Source organism: Notamacropus eugenii, chromosome 5, assembly GCF_028372415.1.
Source record: "Notamacropus eugenii isolate mMacEug1 chromosome 5, mMacEug1.pri_v2, whole genome shotgun sequence".
NCBI classification, from domain to species: domain Eukaryota; kingdom Metazoa; phylum Chordata; class Mammalia; order Diprotodontia; family Macropodidae; genus Notamacropus; species Notamacropus eugenii.
In genome coordinates this window covers 374,002,347-374,026,996 of record NC_092876.1, presented here as the reverse complement: position 1 = coordinate 374,026,996, position 24,650 = coordinate 374,002,347, and the positions used below count along the sequence as shown (strand labels likewise).

At 36.9% G+C, this 24,650-nt stretch overlaps 2 long non-coding RNA genes across 2 annotated transcripts in view; one reads left to right on the top strand and one right to left on the bottom strand.

The window, feature by feature from the left end:
• Positions 1–4,518, top strand: part of LOC140506754 (uncharacterized) — a 117,671-nt gene extending 113,153 nt beyond the window's left edge. Inside the window, exon 3 of the long non-coding RNA XR_011968071.1 lies at positions 3,605–4,518. This is a non-coding gene — a long non-coding RNA (uncharacterized lncRNA). The remainder of the gene's footprint in view (positions 1–3,604) is intronic.
• An 8,386-nt stretch (positions 4,519–12,904) lies between these two features.
• LOC140506753 (uncharacterized) lies at positions 12,905–22,320 on the bottom strand. The gene is made up of 5 exons (XR_011968070.1): positions 22,282–22,320; positions 20,656–20,793; positions 17,694–17,792; positions 16,535–16,667; positions 12,905–13,099 (listed from the first exon to the last, which is right to left on the bottom strand). It is a non-coding gene; the product is annotated as an uncharacterized lncRNA (long non-coding RNA).
• Positions 22,321–24,650: the final 2,330 nt, after the last annotated feature.

Here is a 24,650-nt window from a genome sequence, read left to right as displayed (position 1 = left end):
GCTTATCTTGGAAACAGCTTTTTGTTCCATGTAGTTGAAAACAGGCATAGCTACAGATCTAAATTGGAGTGAGATTTCTTGGGAAGATCCTCAAGAGTAATCTATAAGAGTTTGGAGATCTGACCTTAAAAGCACATTTCAGGGGAATGTGCTTCTTGAAATGGAAAGGGGTCTCTTCTGTGTTCCCCAAAGTTGTAAGATCATTTGGGGATTTTAAGCTATAATATGGGGGAGTAGACAGCCTGTAATTTTCTGCCTGATGCTTTTTTGAATTATTTTGAGTATGTAGATCTCATAGGAAGGAAGTTGCTTGTAGCAGAGTTCCCAAAGTATATTGGTCTTCTGGTAGGAGTCACAGGATAGTGCAAGCCTAGAAGGACTATGTAGGACGCTGGGAAGTGAGGAATTTCACTGCAGTGTCAGGGTCTTATCCTGCTGCCAACTTCAAATTCAATTCACTTCCAATGGAAGTTTATTCATCTTTTGTATTTTCTGTGGGGTAAGATTAAGGCCAACTTCTACACATCATGTTTGTTATGGTGGCTGGGGATGCTGCTATTCTTCTTAACATATACATGAGCTATATTCAAAGAATTTCTCAACATAAACTCTGGATAAGGAGAAATAATAATAATTAGCATTTACATAGTGCTTACTATATGCCAAGGGCTGTGCTAAGTGCTTTGACAAATATTATTTCATATGATCCTCAAAATAACTCAGGGTAATATTATTATCCCCATTTTACAGATGAAAAACTGAAGCAGAGAGAAATTAAATGACTTTCCCAGGGTCACACAGCTAAAGTGTCTTGAGTCTAGATTCGAAATCAGGTCTTTCTGATTCTAGGCCCAGCTCTCTATCCACTGTGCCTCATGATGTACATGGTGACTCTATAGGGTCTGTGAAGAAAATATTAAAGTCAAGTAAGAGACTTGCCTCTGCTGCTTTCCTTTCCCCTGCTAGCAAATCACCCAGGGTAGACTAGATTGCAGTGGATAGTCAGCTGCACACTTTCTTCTGTTTTCAGGGAGACCAACAGGCAGGCAAGTTAGTATGCAAGGAGCTATTTCTTACCTAGTTCCCCTCTCCCTTTGTCTTCCTTTTCCAACTCCTACTGCAGCAGAAACATGTGTCACCACCCCCAGCTCCACCTCTTTTCTCCCCTTTCCCCAAGAAAACAGGGAATGTCAAACTATGGAGGAGTTTTAGCAAAGATAGCTCAGGAATTGCAGCTCCAGCAGTAGCAGCTGTGGTAGTTACCCAGGAGAAGGGACAAGCAGTAGCATCATGTGGCAAAAATCTAGAGGCTATGGGAGATCCTACTTCCATTGGACTTGAGGTGGACTCAAGTAGTGTACAAAATGTTTCATATTTAAAACTCTGCTCCCAAGCTTCTCCCTAAATACATCAGTCGGTTTTGAATCTGTGATAGGACGAATATGTACAAGAGTCTTTAGCCGTGTGGGCTGGACTAGTTCTTTTCCTTAAAAATTATTAAATTCAACTTGCAAATATATTTGGCTTTGGGGACTCAAGACTCTGGCTGTTGCCATCATTTCCTGGTCACTTGAGTAAAAAACAAAAACCAAAAACAGTAGGAGCCCTAGTTCTTCTGTGATGTTTGGCTGGTGGACCATCATGGGCAATTCAGAAGCAGGGGAGCTGCACTCAGCTAAAGCAACAATAGATGTCTTGGATGCATAGTTTTGTTGAATATTCCCCTGCTATAGCTAAGTGAATCTTCTTCTGTTAACTGTTGAATGTCCTATGGATTATATAATTTCATTCCAAGCTTGAGTCAGGCCCAGTCCTCAATAGAAGCAAATGAAGAATTTCCACCTTTAGAAAGCCAAGGTCTAACCAGGCATCTTACCATCTTCCCTACTGCCATTCTCTTCTCTCCATCTGGAACAACTTTCCACCTTCTGGATCTGAACTATTCCATCTAAGGTCCCTTTAGCTCTAAATCCTGTAATCATAGAGCGAGGAAGTGGACATGGGATTGGTCAGATTATTTTGGTATCGAGAGAAATCTGGACTGAGGGAGAAGGGATGATAGATCAGGTGGCCAGAGTAGGAATGAAGTGAGGGACTTTTTATTGGAACAGATGGGTGAGGCAAGAGAAAGTCTTAATTGGGAGCTAAGGTTGGCAGGGGAGCAGTACCGAGGCTGTAACAGAAACTTAAGAAGTGTAAGGACTCTGAGGCAGGGATCAGGATGTAGTATGGGTAACAACTAGGATTTCTCCAAAAGGGGCTATTTGTTCCTTGACAGATCCATCTGCCTATTCGTAAGTCTCAGTCTGCTGAAGTGGCAACATCACTTTTTTCATTCCTGAGGACCTTGATCTCTATTTCAGGAATTAGGTCTTACATCATTGGTGTTTCTACAGTAAGGAAACAACTGAGCAGGATAGAGAGGAAAGCCCCAGCTGCCATAAATAGCCTTGAGGGACACTATAGCTAGTAATAATTAAACTATGGGACCCCAACACATGAAGATGGAAGAATATGCTGTCAGAACCTTGAAGGAGAAGCAAAATCATCTGTCTCATTTGTCACTTGGGACCTGGAGACTGGCAAAATTGGCTGCTTAAGGCTTATACAAAAACCATTTGGTAAAGCTATCATACTTAGAGCGATTGTGACAGAAATGTAATCTTACTGATTTTCAACTTCAGCTGCTTGCTCAATGCTTTTTTTTAAAATAAAGGCTTTACTGATGCTTTAAAAAATACATTGTCATTTCCCAATGCTCTTTTCCCCAGGACACTTATAACAAAGAAAACAGTAAAGCACAACTAGCTGATCTAAAAACGTTGTTTGACAGTATATACACATTGTCTACCTGTAAGCCTATTGCTTCTGTATTGAGAAGAATGATAAAATGTTTTATCATTGGTTCTCAGAAATCAAGGTGTAGAATTGTAATGTATTGGATCTAAATTCTATTTTCTTTTTGTGTTTTCATTTTGATGATTGCAATCGTTATTTATATTGTTCTCTTGGCTCTGCTTTGTTCAGCTCATATCATATCATTCAAGTCTTCACTTAATTTATTGGGCATTTCTTACAGTGCCAAATATTCCACTACATTCATGTACAAATTCAAATTTGGATCATCTCTTCCTCCTCTGTTCAGTTCTCTGTTCTGTTCAGGTGCTTTCACTTGCCAATTTTATTTAAGCTCTAGGATACCTATGCCCATACAGGCTTGTGTTGGAGCTAACTCCTACTAGCTTCCAACAGCCGACTGTTAAATTTTCAGTGTAAGAATTTACACCTTGGAAATGAATAAAGACTACAAATCAGAGCTTGATTTATTATCTGGACTTAAGAAAATAATGGAAAAAAATTGTTTAATCATGAAGATTAAATTTAAAAGTGTGTTGTGCTTTTGGAGAGCTAGTTTTTTAAACATTTTACTAGCATACCATGCCTTCATCTCACCCCAAGGTTAGATCGTGGTCTAAAAGGACTAGTCCCAGGGGCCTAATGGTAGCTGCAGCTATACTATGAAGTGCAGAGAGTTGCTTTGTGAATGATGATATTTAAGATTATATTATTAATATTTGTTGTTATTCTTCTGTCCTTTTCAAAGGGTGATGTCTTGACTTATATGTGACTTGGATTTAAGTGAGACTGAGTTGCACAAAGTTATCAGCCTCTTTCTTCCTGAAACATCAAAGTTCAGTGGCAGGACAAAAGTCAAGATAACTGGCAATGGCCCAGGATGCAATGGATGACCCTGACATCTTCAATGCCTGACCAAACTCTTAAGCACTACACTGCTTCAGCTTCAGCCACCTTCGTGGCCAGGAAATAATTGCTCACATTTGTCTGTTCCTGGGGGTAGTCTTCACATGAGTGGAGTAGCCAGCCCCATAACTCACCAATAGATTAGAGGCCTTAGAGGTTACCCACTTTAGTGTAGTTTGGACTGTCTTTGGGACTGTTTTGTTTACCTAGATATAGTCACTACATATGCTACAGCTTTGAAGGAATATTTCATATCCCTTGAATAAAGTAAGTTCACTCTGTCCTTTTGGTGACCTCTCAAGGAACATAACATGCGCGAGTTGGCCATGCCTTAATGTTTTGGGAACTAGCCACTCCCGGAACACATAGATAATACTTGGAGGATCTGGCTAGTCCTCCCAGTATATGATTAATTAGCTTATATCTCGTGGCCCCCGTATGATATGTCCTTGACGAACAAACACCTGCATTCCCATGGCCATGTGCCTGACCAGCTTAGAACAGTGTGTGGAGCTGTTGGGACCTCTTTGCTCCCAATTCGGACCCTGAACGCTGTATCCTGGGATTCCCCAGCTGATGTAATTCAGGTGTTGGTGCTCCTCGAATTGGTGATGTTTTTCTATTTCCTCTTATATCTATATTAATATTGCTATAATTATATTAGTATTAGGCTATATTAATTATTTCTGCTGTAGCTCTAAACTCTTCATGCATTTGCCTTTTCTGTAAATCAATAAAATATCCAGCTTCTTCTTCTCAAATGTGTCTTATTGTAGGTGCGAATCTGAACCATAAATTTCCTTAATCATACATAATTGGACGAATCCGAACCCCTTTTGAAATCACAATACAAGCTTCTTGAAGCTGCAGGTGAGAGTTGAATGAAGGTGGACACCAAAGGTAGATAAGCAGCCCTGAAGAGGACTCAGAAAGCCCTGACACCAGAGGAGTTAGTGCTTCCTGAACACCTAAAGACATACCATAATGTGGAATACTGTTTATACTTCCATAACAGTTCCTCAGATCACATCAGTTTCTCAATCATTGAACTCATCTGACTGAATGTCTAACCTACTGCTTTGCCCTGACTTCTGTTTTTTACTTCTATTTAACTCCCTGGACCTCTGACAACCTACTCCGTTTGTAGACAGTTCACGTGCTCTGCCTCTCAGCCCCACTTCTCTCAGGTCTTACCTGTCTCCCTAGATACAGACTGTTTCCTTGACTTTGAATCCCTGTGACTGCTGTGGGCCCATTTATGTCCAGTGACTACTGCCTATTGTCAAGTGTTACCTTATCACCCTTGTCTTGCATCCATTGATCTCAGCATCCATTTTTATTTCCATCTTGTGTCACTGTTTATGGGGCAGACTTGATGTCTCAAAGAGTTTGAGGATCACAGAGCTGGCAGAATAATCTCACAGACTGAATCCTTTTCCCCCTAATTCAAAAAACACTTTTGGTCATTTGAAAATGGAATTTCAGTCATTTGAAAGTAGATGATGGCAGAAAATTTTAGGAGATCTTTGGAAGAGTAGGTACTGGATTAGAAATCCTAGTATTATTTCCTTTTATTTCTTCTCCCGCTGTCCAGCTGTAGAGTCCATTATGCCATTGCTAATTCTGAGGGCTCCTCTCCCCCTGGATTAAGAGGTAGCTTTGAAATTTGCACTCCTATCACTGACCTCTAAGTCAATTAGAATAGAAATTGCTTTTCAGTTGCTCCAGTGGTAATGCATGATTGGGTATTCTGTAACCATAAATCATTGCAAACTGGAATTCTTTTAAACTATGAGGTACACTTGTTTCACTCAGTACACCAGTAACAAAGTTCTTTAGTATAATTCAATTGAAAATATTAAGTACTCTCTCTGAGTAGAGCACGGTACTTAAGAAATGAGGAAGAAAAGTTTATGTAAGACAAGATTTTTGTCTTCATGGATCGTATAGTTTTTAAAGGAAAATAAAACATACATACAAAGGAGACTATACCTGGTTCTGTAGCTTGATGTATCCACACTATTAATAGTGTGGGTATTATTTAACACCAAAAAATAGAGGTTCTCCACTAGCCAGCACCACACTATCCATATGTGAAACCATTGGTTACAACAAATGGAGAAAGTTTGGATGCTATGGATAAGTTATCTTATCTTGCCAGTATACTCTCCAGGGATGAACACACATGGAGGATGAGGTTGACTCATTAATTGTCAAAGCTAGCTTAGTGTTTGGGATGCTCCAAAGGACAGTGTGGGAAAGAAAAAGTATTAAATTGCCTATCTAGTTGAAGGTCTATGTAGCCATTGAGCTTACTTGATTACATTCATATTCTCTTAGGAAGATTTTGAAGATTACCTGGCAGGATAAGTACTAGATCCTAAAGTCCTTTCTCAAGTTGAACTGCCAAGCATTTAAACTCTACTGCAGAGAGTGCAATTCCAATGCACTGGCCATGTTGTTCAAATGGCAAATATATATTTGCCTAAAATGATATTTTATAGGGAACTCACAAGATGAGAGCTCACATGGAGATCAGGTCAGAAGAAGTGATGTAAGGAGACTCACAAGGTGTCTCTGAAGAACTTTGAAATCTAGGAGAAATGAGAAACACTGGCACTGGATCATTCAGCAGGGTGTGCCTTCATCAAAGAAGGCTCTGTATCTATGATCAAAGTAAAATTATAGTAGCTCAAAAGAAATGTGAGATACACAAACTTTGAGACTCTCCACTCCAGATGTTCATATAGATTATTTGTGCCCAAACTGTGGTAGAGCCTTCAGCCACAGTTAAACACACTGTACAGTAAGCCCAACATAATGATATCAGTTTTATACTCAAGTATAAAGGACAACAACTAGATATTCGTTAAACTAGTAGAGATTTCAGTTTGTCTATACCTTCTCATCCCGGTAAATTTTCCATGGAGGATCTACCTAGTATGCCAGAGCTCCTTTGTTGGGTCATTTAACATCTCATGGCTGTTAGCACAGTAACCAATGTATCCATCTATTAATTCTCACTCTTACCTCATAAATATGCTACCTCCTTTTCCACCATACACCTCCTAGATATCTTCGGTGGGAGACTTTCACACAGACTATGTAGTCTACCAAAGTTGATTTATGATGATAGCCACATTCTTCTATTGTTTGAGTTGTGTCCAATTTTGAAGTTTCTGAGATGGTGAAGTCCCATGACTAGAGATAACTTTTAGAAGCACTAAGAGTGTATTAGTGTGTTAAAAAGAGGTACTTTGGTATTTGATAAATAACTAACCATAGATAGATAGATAGATAGATAGATAGATAGATAGATAGATAGATAGATAGATAGATAGATGAGACCTCTATTGCTATATGCTAAGCACTATGCACTGAGATATAAATACAAGCAAATAAGACAGTTGCCATCCTTAGGGAGCGTACCTTCTAATGAGAGAGAGAACAGATAAAGGAGAACTGAGGGGAGGCATACAGAGAGAGTGTAATTGGCAAGGGGAAAAATTAAAAGCCTGGGGAGTGAGTTGAGACATGAGTAAGGTAAACCACAGCCATGACCATTTGTGAAATAGAGGTCCTTGTTTTAAGGGAATTACTAACAAGGAAAGCAGGGTCTCAAGGCAAAGGTTTTTACAAGGATGGAATAGACATTGGTGAGAAGGAAGAGTCCAGAGAAAGTGTTTAGTTAAGAGGGAAGAGTTTGGGAGGGCATAGCCAAGATGCAAACTAAAGCCTGAGATCTCCCAAATTTCCCTCTAAACAACTTCAAAATAACACATCAAAATGAATTGCAAGCCACAGAACCAAAAAAAGGATAGAGTGAAACAATTTTCCAGCCCCAAATATGTTAGAAGGTCAACAGAAAAGATTTGTATCACTGCAATGAGAGTGAAGGGTAGTCCAGTTCAGACCACATGTGGCAAACTTGCAACAGGCCTTGGAAGCTACTGAATCAGCAGCCAAAACTTCTGAGGCTCTCAGCCCTCAGACAGTAAGTGGGGTCAGACAACTGGTTAGAAGGAAGAAAGTGCTTGTGGTTACTCATAGACCAAAGCACAGGCCAGTAGAGCAGTGACCACACCTCTCCTTAGATCATACCATTTTGGAAGAAGTAAAAACTTACAGACTCCTCAGAATTAGCTCTGAAAATAGCAAAATGCTTTCTGCACCCTAGAAATAGAACCTAACTTTATCATAAAGTTAAGAATTCAAGAAATGGGTTATAAAAGTGAGCAAAGAACAACAAAAGAACCTGACCATAGAAAGTTACTATGGTGACAGGGAAGATCAAAATACAAGCTCAGAAGAAGATAACAAAGTCAAAATGGCTGCATTCAAAGCCTCAAAGAAAAATGTGAATTGGTCTAGGGCCAAAGAGAATTCCTGGAAGAGTTCAGGAAAGATTTTAAAAATCAGAAAAGAGTAATAGAGGAAAAATTGGTAAAAGAAATGAGGGTAATTCAAGAAAATCATTTTAAAAAATCAACAGTTTGGTAAAGGAGGCACAAAAGATACTGAAGAAAACAATACCATAAAAAATTTGATTAGGGTGAATGGTAAAGGAGGTAATAAAAACTCTCTGAAGAAAAGAACTCCTCAAATAGAAGCATCGGTCAAATGGAAAAGATGTTCAAAAGCTCACTGAAGACAATAATTTCTTAAAAATCAGAATTGGACAAATGGAAGCTAATGACTCCATGATGCACTAAGAAACAATAAAACAAAATTGAAAGAATTAAAAAATAGAAGAAAATGTGAAATATCTCATTGGAAAAACAACTGACCTGGAAAATAGGTACAGGAGAGACAATTTAAGAATTATTGGTCCACCTGAAAGCCATGATCAAACAAAAAGCATCTTTCAAGAAATCATCAAGGAAAACTCCCTAGATATTTTAGATCCAGAGGATAAAATAGAAATTGAAAGAATCTACCAATAACCTCCAAAAAGAAATCCCAAAATGAAAACTCCTAGCAATATCATAACCAAATTTCAGAGTCTGCAGGACTCAAGGAGAAAATTAAAAGCAGCTGGAAAAAACCAGTTCAAATATCATGGTACTACAGTCAGTAGAGCAAAAGATTTATCAGCTTCTATACAAAAGTGTCAGAGGGCTTGAAATATTATAAACAAGAATCTCATACTCAACAAAGCTTCGTATAATCCTTCAAAAGAAAAAATAGTTAATGAAATAGAGGACTTTCAAGCACTCCTGAAGAAAAGACCAAAACTGAATAGCAGATTTGACTTTCAAATACAAGATGAGAAGGTAAACAGGAAAGAGAAATCATTAGAGATTTGATGCCATGGGTAAGGAACCTGCAGCTTTGGGGCCACATGTGGCCTTCTAGGTCCTTGAGTGTGACCCTTTGATTGAATCCAAACTTCATAGAACAAGTCCCTTTCATAAAATAACTAGTTCTGCAAAACTTGGACTTAGTCGAAAGGCTATAACCAAGGACCTAGAAAAACGTGGCCCCAAAGCTGCAGGTTTCCCACCCTTGGAAATGTTTACATTGCAACATGTCAAGATGATTCTTCTAACTCTTAAGAACTCTATCATAATTAGGGCACTTATACACATAGAGGATATGAATTGACTATGATGGGACAATATCTATAAAATAAAATTAAGAGGTTAGAAAAGGAAAAGGAGAGGTACAATGGGGTATATATTCTTTCATAAAAGAAGCATGCAAAAGCTTTTATAGTGGAGAGGGAAATGGGAGAGGTGACAGACAAAGCTTAAATCTTACTTACTCTCCTTGGAATTGGCCCAAAGAGGTAATGACATAGAACCTCTCTTATCCTACAGGGGAGTAGGAGGGAAAGAAAATAAGAGAAGGGAGGCAGATTGGGGGAGGTGGTGGTCAGAAGCAAAACACTTAAGGAGGGACAGGGTGAAAAGAGAGAGAGAAGGATAAATGGGGAAAATAGGATGGAGGGAAATATATAGTAATCATATCTGAAAGAAATTTTGCAGCAAATTTATCTGATAAAGGGCTCATTTCTGAAATATATAGAGAACTGACTCAAACTTACAAGAATACAAGTCATTCCCCAGTTGACAAGTGGTCAAAGGATATGAACAGGTAGCTTTCAGATGAAGAAATCAAAGCTATAGTCAAATGAAAAAATGATCTAAATCACTATTTAGAGAAAGGCAAATTCAAACAACTCTGAAATACCATCTCACAGTATCAGATGTTGGAAGGGATGTGAGAAAATTAGTACACTAATGCATTGTTGGTAGAGTTTGAAGTGATTCAAACATTCTGGAGATCAATTCTGAACTACACGTAAAGGGTTATAAAATTGTGTGTATTCCCACTAGTAGGTCTCTATCCCAAAGAGATTTTTTTAAAAAGCACAGGACCTGTATGTACTAAAATGTAGCAGCAATTTTTGTAATGACAAAGAATTTGAAATTCAGATGATGCTCATCAATTGGGGAATGGCTGAACAAGTTATGGTATATGACTGTGATGGAATACTCCTATGCCATTAGAGATGATGAGCAGAATGCTTTCAGAAAAACCTAGATGCAAAGTGAAGTGAGCAGAATCAGAACATTATACTCAGTAAAAGCAACACTGTGCAATGATCACCTGTAAGTGATTTAGCTATTCTGAACAAGACAACATTCTAGGACAGGTGGGGAACCTGAGGCCTCCAGGCCACATATGGTCCTCTAGATCTTCAAGTGCAACTCTTTGAATCCAACCTTCATGGAACAAATTTCGCTGCTCTAAGACAATTCTGAAAGGCATATGATGAAAAATGCTATCCAGAGAAAGAACTGATGGAGTCTGAATGCAGATTGAAGTGTACTTTATTAAACTTTATTTTTCTTGAGTGGTTTGGGGTTGGTTTTTTTTTTTTGGTCTGTGTTTTCTTTTATAGCATGACTAATATAGAAATGTGTTTTGCATGACCGCATCTGTATAACCTATATAAAATTGGTTTGACTGGTTTTTTTTTTCCAGTAACAATGTATGGCTGTGAGAGTTGGACTATAAGGAAGGTGGAGCACAACGCTTTTGAATTGTGGTAATGGAAAAGACTTGAGAGTCCCTTGAACAACAAGGAAGTCATCAGTCAATACTTAAAGAAACTAATTTAGGCTGTTTACTGGAAGGTCAAACACTGAAGCAGAAGCTTAAATACTTTGGCCATCTAGTGAGAAGGCAGGATTCATTGGAAAAGATGTTGATGTTGGGAAAGATTGAAGGCTAAAGGAAAAGGGGATGGCAGAGGATGAGATGGAAAAATAGTGTCAGGGAAGCAATGAACATGAACTTGGACAGACTTTGAGAGATAGTGGAGTATAGAAGGGCCTGGCATGCTGTGGTCCATGGGGGTCACAAAGAGTCAAAAAAGAGTGAACAACTGAACAATGACAACTACAACACAGAGAAGAAATAAGTGACAGACTTGAGATTGGAACCCAGATTCTCTGACTCCAAATCTAGCTGCTTTATCACTGTACTATAAAGAAAAAGAAAACTATCCTGAGCTATCTAGGTCTATGGTATCAACAGCTAGTGTGTTACTGGTGAGAAAATTGTTTTTGAGAGATGGTGAAACAAAATGGCACAGTTCTGGTGTGTATGTGTATGTGTGTAGGTATACACATACAGACATATTTACAGGGCAGGTGAGTGGCACAGTGGGCAGAATGCTGGCCCTGGAGTCAGGATGAACTGAATTCAAATCTGGCCTCAGACACTAACTAGCTGAGTGATCCTGGGCAAGTCACTTAACCCTGTTTGCCTCAGTTCCTTCATCTGTAAAAAGATCTGGAGAAGGAAATGGCAAATCACTCCAGTATCTTTGCCAAGAAATCCCCAAATGGGATCATGATGAGTGGGACACAACAACTGCAGCATATGTTTGTGTATGTGTGTGTGTGTGTATTTAACAATATCGCATGAACCCTGGCATGTCAGATATTTAAAGAAAGAAGGAAGGAAAGAAAGAAGGAAAACTAAAACAGGCAGTGAGAAGGGAATTTGGAAAACAAAACTGAATGATGAATAATTATAGTGACCAAGCTTCATGAAAGAGTTGAGAAAATGCACCTCCTTCCCTGTATCAGTAAGCATCCCAACCTCCGGGGGCAGGGGAGGAGGGGGGTGGAAGTGTGCTGCTATCACAGGTTCTTAGTTCTGCATTCATAAAAGGGAAGGCAACTTCTGAGAGGTTAATAATCACTTTAATCAAGCACATGGGTCATTCAGTTAGTTCAGGGGAAAAAGTCAGCACCCTGAACTTCAGAGAAAATACGTCAAAGTATTTACACACTTTTCAGAGCCAGAGGGCATGAGCCTCTGACCCAGTGCCTCGGTAGCAAAAACAAAAGGTACTTGGGACCCTCCTACAAAACAACTTCCCTTAATGGGCAGACCCATCACTGGATGGGGAAGATCTTCTTTGATCATGTTCAAATGGAGGCATTATACTTACTACAACAAAAGCAGCAAAAGATCCTACTTTGCTTGGCTTCACATTCCCTTGCTTCAGTGCTGAGATAGAGGTGTTAAGATGTCACTTTTTACCAGTCAAATTGAGGAAAAAAATAGCTAAGCACGGAAGAAAATGCAGTGTTGCTAGGGCTGTTAGGAATCATTTGATGATGTCATTGATGGGACTGTGTTGACTATTGCAAGGTTTATGGAGAGCAGGTTGGTATTATACAGTGTCACAAGACCAACTACATTGTTAGCATAATACCCTGAGGATTGTATTAAAAGGAAAACAGGATACATACGTACCTACATATTCATATATTGATAGCTATTTTATTTATAAGAGGAAAAAAAACCGGGAAATAATATGCAGGCGAAATGATTGAGGAATAATTCAATAAATCTGCATATTAATGCAGTGGAATGTTACTGTGCTATAAAAACGACAATGTGAAGAATACAAAGAGGCATGGGAAAAAGCATACAAAATGAAGTTGGCAGAATGAGAATATATTCACAAACTAAAACCATGTAAAATTTAAAAAGGTAGCAAAACTATAATTACAGAAGCATTTAGTAGAGTATACAGAAATATATTACTATTTTAAATATTTTTGATAACATACTTGGTTTGATGATGATTTATTGAACATTTTATTAAGTTAATAGTAAACATAAAATTCATGTTAGTTTAAATCATATTTACATCAGTAAGTACTGTTAATATCACCCCTTCCCCTCTTAGTCGCTATTTTGTATTATGCTTAAAGGTATCCATGTTTTCTCCTCCTGGAGGATTCCTTTAGAGCAGTCACTGGGTCCTTTTTCATTCTTCTATGACACTGAGGAGTGCCTAGCACAGAGACTTAAAAACAGTAGGTCTTAGATATCTATTGATTTTTATTGAAAAGAGTGATTATACTTGAGAGATATCATAATTCTATATTTAAGAAAAATTCTAAGACAGTAAAATAATGAAGTGAGGTAATAAATGGCTAGAACAAGATAAGTTATAAGATAAACCTGCAAATATCATCCACCTTTTTTCATATCAACAACAGAAAATTGGGAGAAATTGATTTTAAAAAGGGAAGGAACATTTATTACAATGCTGTAATGAAATAAGTATTTGAGTATTGACCTACCAAGACAAGAAAAGACCTATGTAACTCTTACTACTTTTTTTTTTTTACATTAAGCCTCAAGTACACTTTGGGGGGAGGACCATCTTTATTTTGTGGGCTTGCTGACCCCATCCATTTAGCCTGAGAACTTCAGTAATGGATATCATTCCCCTCAAGATAACCAACTCCCTTTAGAAAGCACATAGGCTCACAGGGCTCAAAATGTAAATGGATTTATTTAGGGGTGTGGCAGTTTAATTAATAATAGCTAAGGAAACAATCTGAGTCAAAGCAATTTGCTGAGCTAGGCAGGCATAATAAATGGGCCAGTGGACTCCCCAGTCAGTTCAAAGACCCTCAATACAGAACGAGACAGATTTTTATGAATTAAAAACAATCATATAAGACCAGTTATTTAGAAGAAAACAATTAGAATATAACCCAGAATACAAAATTAGATAATCTGATTTGCAATTGGAGGAAAGATTAGGAGATTTCAAGCTGGAAGGGGGGAAAAATAGGTTTTCTTTGTGTTGGCAGGGGGATGAGTAGGTTTCTTGGTCTTTCTATTCTCAGAATGGAGGGATGCTGATTAATTGCATCCACCTGCACTTATAAATTATTTAAAATTTATGCCATCTAGTTTCCCATGGATGAGTTACAGAAATACAAGGTAGAGGAGAATACATGTGGCAGCACAAGATATGAGTCAGTGTTTATGAGATAGAATCTGAATTTTTTTTTTTTTTATTTCTCTCCACCAAACTAACTCCATTTTGTAGCTGGTCTTCACTTTATCTCATCAGGGATTAAGAAAAGCTAATAACACTCTTACCAGAAAATAACAAAACCCATCAATGGGGAACACTCCTCTCCCCAGAATTATATTGCTTCAGTAATTTAAAGTATTGCTCAATGTAGGAGCTCCAGGAAGGAAGGGAGGGGGCATAGGATTGCTATTTCTTTTAATTATGCATCTCCTTGAGTATTACTTATTCCTGCAACACTACTTTAATTGATCTCAGCATATTTATCAGAATGTCACTTCTAATCCTGGTCATTTCCAGGTATACTGCTTCTTGTCGTTTTCCTGTGCTGATGGCAGTCATAAGCCATTCCCCATCTTACACACCACCACCCCCTCCTTTTGCAATCCTGACATGTTCATTGTACAGTTCTTTGTAACCACACTAGCAGATAGTGCCAAGTTTCTTCTTTTGTCCTGGGTCCATCACTGAGCTCATAATTTCTTATAATACTGTAGTATTCCATCACAATCATATACTACAGCTTGTTCAGCCATTCACCAGTTGATGGGCATCTCTGCAATTTCCAGTTTTTTACCACCACGAAGAGAGCTGCTATAAATATTTTAGAACAAATAGGTTCTTTTCCTTTTTCCCTAATCATCTTGGGAAACTGACCTAGTAGTGGTATTGCTGGGTCAATAGGTATGCAGTTTAATAACTCTTTGGGTATATAATGGTAAGGGAATTTGAAGATCTTCCCAGCCCCTTACTAGGCTCATGTGACCTGCTTTGAGCTTTGGTCCAGCCCACAGCCTGAGTCACATGGAGGTATCAGTAGGAGGAGCTTGCTGAATGAGTGGAGCAGGAAAGGCAGAGCTGAGAGAGAGTGAGGCAGAGCAGGTAGATTTGAGTGAGAGAGGGAGGAATTTTGCTCAGGGGAGCTTGTTTGTGGGGAGGCCTAAAGGAGGGAAGACTTGGGGATGGAGGTGCTCCCTGTATTGCGGGCATGTTTAAACTTCTTTGTTATTATGGTGGATTTGGTTTTCTGGCATTTGAATAAATATCTTGGTTTCATCTTGGAGGAAGAGAGTTTATATTTTGTGAATTTACCCTGGAAATACATATGCACATCCATAGTGGCTGCTATGGGTATTGCATTGGTGCTACAGGGTATAATTCCAGATTGCTCTCCAAAATGGTTGGATCAGTTCACAGTTTCACTAATGGTGAATTAGTGTCTGAACTTTTCCATATCTCCTCCAACATTACTGCTTTTTCCTTCAATTATTTTGGCTAGTCTGATAGATGTAAAATGATGTTTGTAGTTGTTTTAATTTGCATTTCTCTAGTCATTAATGATTCTGAGCATTTTTTCATATGACTATAAATTATTTTGGTTTCTTCACTGGAAAACTGCCTGTTCATATCCTTTGATCTTTTATCGATTGAGGAATGATTCATATTCTTATAGATTTGACAAAGTTCTTTATATATTTTAGATATGAGACCTTTAATCTGAGAATCTGTCTATAAGTATTTTCCCCAATTTTCTGCTTTCCTTTTGATTTTGGCTACGTTTGTTCTATTTGTAGAAAATCTTTTTAATTTAATGTAATTGAAATTATCCATTGTATATCCACTGCTCTCTATCTTGTTTCTTCAGAGATTGTCCATTTCTCCATAAGTCTGATAGGTAGTATATTCCATGTTCTTCAGATTTTCTTATTGGCAAAGGTTCTTAATGTGTATGTGTGTGTGTGTGTGTGTGTGTGTGTGTGTGTGTGTATGTGTGTGCACGCATATGTGTTTGAGTGCCATGAAGAGTATGGACTTCTTCTCAGAATGTTTTTAAATGCATGAAATAAAATATCTGGCATTACAAAGGAAATCAATCATACTAAAATACAATTTATCAAAGAAAAAATTAAGAACAAGGTCATAGACCCCAGATTTTTTTAACTGATATGAGGGCAAAAGGTGGAATGAAATTCCTTATGGGAAATGGAAAGATTTGTAGTTCTTATTATAAGAATGAGAAATGACAATACAATTATTTTATTTTAATAAACATTGTGAAGAAACTAGGATAACTAGGTGGCAAGAAGAAATGTCTTCATACCTTTACATCATTACAAAAGACTGTAATCCATTTCAGTGATATTGATCTAAGTTTTTAAAAATTAAAATAGAAGAGATCTAGGGAGAAGAGAGTAATTATCTTTTGAACAAATTGAAGATATTTTTGGAGGCAAACTATTTGACCATTCAAAAATAGAGGATTTTTACGTGTTTAAGTGGAATAAATAAAAAAGTAGCCAAACAATAAAGGAGGAAACTTGTAAATATATCTGATAAAAATGTGGTATCTAGAATCTATAAAGAACTGAAACAAATTTGGCGTATTACCTCCACTCCACACACACATACCTGTTCGAAAACTCTCCTTATCCAGAACTTTAAATAGCTTCAGTCTATCACAATAAAGGAAGAACACTGTTGTCTGTCCCATACTACAATTCTCAGAGTTCACTCAAAATCACATTCCAGACTTTTCCCCTACCTGCAAGGAAATACATCTGAATGCTTAGTTATGGTAGTACAAGGTGGGAAAGTACTGTATTTAGCATCATAAGTTATTGTTTAGTTGTTTCAGGTGTGTCCCACTTTTTTTTACCCCTTTTAGTGTTTTCTTGGCAAAAATACCAAAATATCTTCTCCAGCTCATTTTACAGATGAGGAAACCGGGAAACTGAGGCAAGCTGAGTTAACTGACTTGCCCAGGGTCACATAGCTGATAAATGTCTGAGGCTGGATTTGAACTCAGGAAGATGAGTCTTCCTGATTCCTAGCTCAGTACTTTATCTACTATCTAGTTGCCCATTAGAGTCAGAAGATCTAAGTTCAAATCCCAACTCTGCTAAAAATTACTTAACCTCTTTGTTCCTTCTGTGTAGACATGAGAGAGCTGGATTTGATGGCTGCTAAAATCCCTTCCATCTCTTAATTGATAAGCTGAAAAGATTTCAGAACCTGATTTGTGCAACAATTATTTTATCTTACTATCAAGCAGAGAAAAATGTCAAGCAAGAGTAACACAATTTTTAGTATAAAGCTGTTTGCAAAATATGACAAATGAACACTACAGTAAAAAATAAGAATGGGATTGAATCATAAAACAGTGCATGATGAAATTAAACAAGAATGACATTAACAAACAAAATAAAACCACTTATGAAACCATAAACTACAAATCATATGTGTTTTGATGGAAAGGAACATGTATAAAAAGTAGAGTCAAACCATATCTTGTTGCTCTTATTTTGTTAAATATATATAAATCTGTCAAGGATTTGGGATTGGATAGTAGTATCAATGCATATGTGTATCATATTGGAGAGGCCAACAAGATTTTGTTAAAATTAAATTTTGTTAAGTAATTTTGACAAAAAAATCTTAAAAGGTCCCTGCGCACAGACTTCCTGCCACAGTATAGAGACAAAGCCTTTATCACACACGTATAATATTATATTAAGATTATTATAGCATGCTTTACAGTCAGCCCCCTTCCCTTTACAATCCAATTTACCTTTATCTCAGCATTAGTTGTAATACTTTTTAAAAATTATCTTTTTTCTTCTTTCTCTCTTCTTCCTTTTTGAAAGATGTCCATCCTTTCCCCAGGTACCTATTAGTCAGATATTAGAGTTATGCCATATTCCTTACTTGCTAACAATTAGAGAGGGAATGTAAGCACCTTGCTCCCAGCCTCCCTTTAAGCAATGAGGTACTTTTTTCAAACTTGCATTCCTTGGACCTAAGCCTGCTTCCATTCAAATCTCCTTCATTCACCATAGTCTTTAAATCTTTAAATCTCTTGGCCACTGAAATTAAATGAGCATATCAAAATTTATTCAATCATTCCCCAGCTTTTGGAAATAAAAGTTATTTCCGATTATTTTTTGCTATTACAGATAAAACTACTGTGAAGACGTGTTATGCAAATTAGTCTTTGAATTTTCTTTTAGTTACATCTTTATAAAAGTCTTAGTAGTGAGATTCCTGGATATGAATAGTTTTGAAACTCATCGTGTATATCTTTTCTTCAAAAACATCGAGTCAATTCACAGCCCTATTAAAGAACAACACCACACCTGCTTTCTTACAGGGCTACCAATATTGAATATTATTTTACATGTATGTAGAATATGCATGTGTTTATGCATGTAGATACTCACATGTATATGCACATATATGCATGTGCACGTATATGTGTGAGGTACAAGTATGTTTTACACACATTTCTTTTTTGAAGTAAATCACCATTTCCCTTTTGAACACAAATTATTTCATATGCATATATGTATATATATATGTATACACACATATACGTACACTCACATGTCTAAACGTATACACATACACACATATGTCCTGTTAGAGCCATGGCAGCATAGTAGATATACAGAACTGATCTTGAAGCCAGGATTTAAGTCCTGTCTCAGACACATACTCTCTGTATGACCTGGGGCAAGTAAGCCATTTAACCTGTCATTAACTGAGGAAATATTCTTAGCCAGAAATTCCCTAAACCAGAAGTTCTCAAAGCACAGTCTGTGAATGTGTCTAAATGATGAGATTTATCTCTTCAGGAGGACTATGAGTTAAAAATGTTTCAGGATACCAAGATGTATTAAAATATTGTATGTATATAATGTGTAATCATAATGATGTGATATGTAATAAATTCTATTAAAATATTCCTTCCTTTTCCAACTAGCTATCTGTATATAACCAGATTTTCTTTATATACTTTAACTAAAGCATCTCAAAAAATCAAATGAGTACTCACCTGTCTCCTATTAAGCCAGATATAGAGATTTGCAAAAATATGTAAAAGAAAAACACTCATCAGTAATTTTTTTTTGTTTTGGGAAAACAAAGGTATTTCTCATAAAACTGTTCTTTATGTTAATATAATGGGTTTACTTTTGCTATTTTCAAATGAATTAATAAGTATTTTAAAATTTTTATGTTTTAATATGTAATATGGTAAATACCAATAGATTTAACCTGCCTAAATAAAAACTCTTTGTATTTCTCAGTAAGTTTAAAGGTCAGAATATTTGAGAAATACTTTCCTAGATCAATGCAATTCCATATCCATTCCAAATTCTTACATTATGAATATTAGATTCTTATGAAAAGCATTTGAAGCAAATCTTTTGCTGACAAAACACTTTCCTTCTTTTTCTTTCTGCATTGATTTTGTTTGTTAAAAAGCTTTTTATATTTTATAACTGCCCCTTCCCCCCAATTTTTCTCTTTTGTGAACTCTTCCATTCCTTAGTTGGTTACTAATTTTTTCCTGCCCAGAGTTATGAATTGTATTTTCGCGTGAAGTCCTAATATTTAAATGAAATGAACTTTTATATTTACTGTATAAGTCATGTATCCTTTTGGAGCTTTGATCTCATTGACAAGATTATGTAATCCCTGAAATATTGAAGCATTTGATTCTCTTTTTAATGAACTCTTGTCTTAACTGCTTTATAGTGATTTGAGATCCATTAGTAATATGCTTCCTTCATTCCTGCATCTTTGCATTATTTTCCTTGTGATAATTAGACTTTTGTTTCTCCAAATGGATTTTTTTATCTGATTGTATAAGTTAACACCTAAGTAGTTTCATTGGGATAGCCCTAAATCTATAAATTAATTAAAGTAGTAGATTTATTTTTATTATATTAGCATGGCCCCACCTCTAATGGTAAATTTCCCTTTAATCATTTGTCTTCCTTTATTTTTGTAATTATATAAGACTTTAATATGTCTTGGTAAATTAACTCTTAGACATTTTGTTCAATTTGTACTTCTTTGGAATGGAATTTCTTTTACTGTTATTACCTTTACCTGTACATTGTATAAAAACAACGATTTACATGAATTTGTTTTATCTTGCTACTTTTCTGAAGCTAACAATCATCCTGATTGTTTTCACTTTCTTTTTTAAAGAAAATCACCATTTCACTTTTGAACACAAATTATTTCATCCCCTTTGCTTCTTTTTAATTTTAACTTTTCACATGCCTTATTGCTCTAATATTTTTAGAACCTATGTCAAAGAAGAATGGAGAGTAGGGATATCCCCTGGACCTAGAGGAAGTACTCCAGTGTATTGAATAGATACTCTAGATGAGAAAGTATAGATTGGCTACAGTAAGCACAGTTGGATTGATGAGATTATTGTAACAACTGAAATATTGAAACATTTAATTTTATTATCATTTCTAAGTTTTTAATTATTAGTAGTAAAATTTTGATTCCTCCAAGGGGATTTTTTTTTAAAACCAGCTGGGGAAAGGAGATGCGTTTGAATTGATCTTTAAAGGATAAATGAGAATTCATTGGGTGAAGTGGACTGGGGGATGACACTCACTGCCACTCCCACAGCTACAGTCATTGTCATTTTGTATGTCAGTGGAAAGTAGAGGTATTTGCTCATATTTCCCAGGAGGATCAGCAAACTGATTGGTTTTCTTCCACTTTACCATGAAATTCCTCTTCTTGCCTCTTCCTTGTCTCCTATCCCTCAGATGCCTTCTATTACTTTTTCTTCCTTCACCCCTGTTTCACATGATGAAGAGGTCTTACTTCTTATCAAGATTATCAAGATCTGTTGCTGTAAACTAAAATTAAATAAATTTTAAAAAATTTATAAAGCTCAAAAACGTTAACTTCTCTGCTCGTTCAAGAAATCCCATTCCATCACATTTCCATAGGCCATCTCAAAAACAAATCTGATTGTGTCAGCCTTTCTACTCAACAAATTCCTGTGGCTCCCTATTATCTCCAGGTGCAAATACAAAATGTTCTGTTTGGCATTCAAAACCTACCTTTCCAGTCTTCTTATACGTTGCTCCCTAGTACACATTCTTTTATATGGGGCATTGACCGTTCCATGAACAAGGGTCTAGGCATGTTCTCTGGCCATCCCCCATGCCTGGAATGATCCTACTCCTCCACTGAGACCTCTGTCCTCCCTGGCTTCCTTTAAGTTCCAACTAAAATTCCAGACTCCTTCAGGTTCACTTTAACCCCTCTTAATTCCAGGGCTTTACCTCTATTAATTATTTCCTATTTTTCCCATATATAGTTTGTTTTATATGTATTTGTTTACATTTTGCCTCTGTCCTTAAACTGCAAGTTCTTTTAGGGCAAGGGATGCCTTTTGCCTCTCTTTGTATCCTTAGTTCTTAGCACAGTCCTTGGCATATGGTGAGGCTTAATGTTTATTTAATTGAATTGAATCAGATCTTACATTGGTGGGTCAGAAAGTCACCTTAAGGCAACATGCATAGTTTACAATGTGAAAATCCCTGCTTATCACCAGCAATTGGTGATTATCATGCTATATTACTGTGGAGAATACCATATCCAGTGCATTTTCATAAATGTTTATTGTTCAGTCATGTCTGACTCTTTGTGACCCCATTTGGGTCACATTGAGTCATTTCTTGACAGAGATGCTGGAATGGTTTGCCATTTCCCTCTCCAGCTCATTTCTACTGATGAGGAAACTGAGGCAAATAGGGTTAAATGACTTACACAGGGTCACACTGGTAGTAAGTGTCTGAGTCTGAATTTGAGCTTGGATCTTCCTAACTCTAGACCCAGCACTTTATCAGCTGTGCCACCTAGCTGCCTGCTTTCACAAGTAGCACCACTAAATTGGCCACTTCATTTTAGTTTATTTCAACAAATACATGTATATGTTTTATATATATATATTCTAAAGTAGTAAGAAGTATGTTAGTAAATGTTTAACAGAGTTTAAAAAAAAGTTCTCTGGGGGAAAATGTACTCACAGTACACCTTTAAGTTTAATCTTGATTTTTAACATTTTCTCAACACTTTCTTAAGTCTAGATAGGGGTGGGGAGCCTGCGGCCTTGAGGTCACATGTGGCCCTCTAGGTCCTCAAAGGCGGCCCTGTGACTGAATCCTAGACAATCAACAAAACAATAAATCAAGCCCAGATTTGTAGTGATGTAAATGCTCACACTGAAAATTTACGTATTGCTTCTCATGAGCCAGTTAAAGCTAATGCCTACCTCTGAAGACCACCATGTATAAAGTACTATGATAGGGTACACAGAAGAGCGATAGATTTCCTACCTTTAAGAAACTTGCATCCTAGTAAGGAATGCAATGATAACAATGTTCCAATGTGACAGTTAATAATAACTGACATCTATATAGCATTTACAGCTTGTAAAGTTTATCATTTTATCATTGACCATTTTATGAATTTATCTTACAACAACCCGAGAAGATAGACAGAAAGTAGGTGCAATTATTATCCTCATTTTACAGATGAGCAAACTGAGTCAGGAGTATAGTGATTTGCTCAGGACCACACTGCTCCATAAATGTATGGGACTAAATTTGAACTCAGAACTTCTGGCTATAGATCCAGCATTCCATTGACCGTGTCACGAAATTGTCTACCCAAAACAGTTATGTACATATGTAACTGTATTACAAAACAGAAGGTGATAAGTGCTAAGGAGAAATTCCAACAAAATGCTATGGGGCCTCTGAAGAGTGCTCTCTTAAGATCAGGATAGAAGGAGCCTGTTTTAATAGCAGCAACTCATATTTACCGAGCACTTTAACATTTCCAAAGTCCTTATAACAATCCTGTAAGGTCTGTAGATAAGGTATAATTATCCCCATTTTATTAAGGAGCTAACTGAGGCTTTGAGAAATGAAATGACCTCTAAAATTACACAACTCGTCGTTGTGGACTCCTAACTGCAGGTTTAGCATTCTCCTTACTATGTCTGGCTTCCTCTCCAAATATCCCTACATCTTTTATGAAGGCCTGTCCATGATCACATTAAAATCCTATTACCTAAATGATTGTCTGAATAAATAATTAAACATGAAGCCACAGGAGAGATTACTGGAAGAAGCCTCACTTTAAAAATGGAAACTGGAATTTGTCAAGCCACAATTCTACTTGCCAAAAGCTCTTATGAATAAATGTTTCCACATATCAGAACACTTATTGATGGGTTCATAGGATTTCAAGCTCAAAGGGACTTTAGATATCAAGTAATCTAATCCTTTTATGAAGAAACTGAGGTTTAGTGATTTGCCCAAGGTCTCCACATAGGAAGTGGCAGTCTGGGTTTGGACCCAGTTCATCCGACTACAGATCCATCTACTTTGCTGTCAAATCTTTCTGAAAAGGTTCAGCATTGAGAAACAAATGTGAAGGAAGAGAATGCTAAAATAAAACTCATGAGTTCTTTCATTCAAGTATAGTGTACTTGAGTGTAAGGTTTGCAAAAAACTTTACAAATTCACTTGATCCACACAAATACCATTTTACAGTACAGGAGACTGAGGCAGACAAGGGTTCAGTGACCCCTCCAGGTTCACATAGCTAGTAAGTGTCTGAGGATTGATTCGAACTCAGATCTTCACTCTACTAGATCCAAGGGTTTGTCCAGTTCACCAGTTAGCTACTACTAAGAATGCTCAGGTTCAAGCCTTTCTTTTGATATGTACTAGTTATGTATCTCTGGGTAAGTCTAAACTCTCAGTGACTAGACTACTCTTTAAGTTGCACATAGAGTGGTTAGATATCATAGACAACATGGCATAGAGGATAGAGACCTCCTTGGAGCCAGGAAGGTCTGGGTTAAATAAAGTCCTGTCTCTAATAGATACTGACTATATAATCTTGTACAAATAAATTATCTTTTTGGTGCCTCATGCAGCGCACTAAACCTATAAATTACAAATGAATCTGCTCTGCATTGATGGAAGGAATTTCTATTTTAGGAATTACTTACAAGTACTTACCAGTGCTGCTGTTATTATTGAGCCATTTCAGTCATGTCTGACTCTTCTGTCCACATTGGGGGTTTTCTTGGCAGAGATTCTAGAGTGGTTTGCCATTTCTTTCTTCAGCTCATTTTACAGATGAGGAAACCGAGGAAAACAAGGTTAAGTGACTCTCCCAGCATCACACGGTTGGTGTCTAGGGCCAAATTTGAACTCAGGAAAATGAGTCTACTGGACTCCAGGCCTGGCATTCTCTCTACAGTGCCACCTAGCCACTCTTAAGTGCTGAGAGAACCAGATTATAATCTAATTAGGACATATCTAATAAAAAGAGATAAAAATACATAGAACATAGATAATATTAATAGGTAGGTATCTAGGTCAATATGAGACCTGCAGGGATCCTTATGGATGATATAATGGTGTCCCCTTTGTATTTGAGTTTTCCATTACTGGCCTATACCACTGAAATCAAAGATCCATACTAATTTATTACCCCAACTTCCCTCAAATACTTGAAGATAGGCATATTTAAGCACTGAATAAATGCTTGTTGAATTTATTTGAAAATATCAGAAAAAAATGATTTGTTTTCTAGAAAAAGATACAAGTCTCCATTAGGTCTTACTACCATTTTGTCTTACCTTTACATTTTCTAACAAGTTGTATTTAATATTTTTGGGTCATAA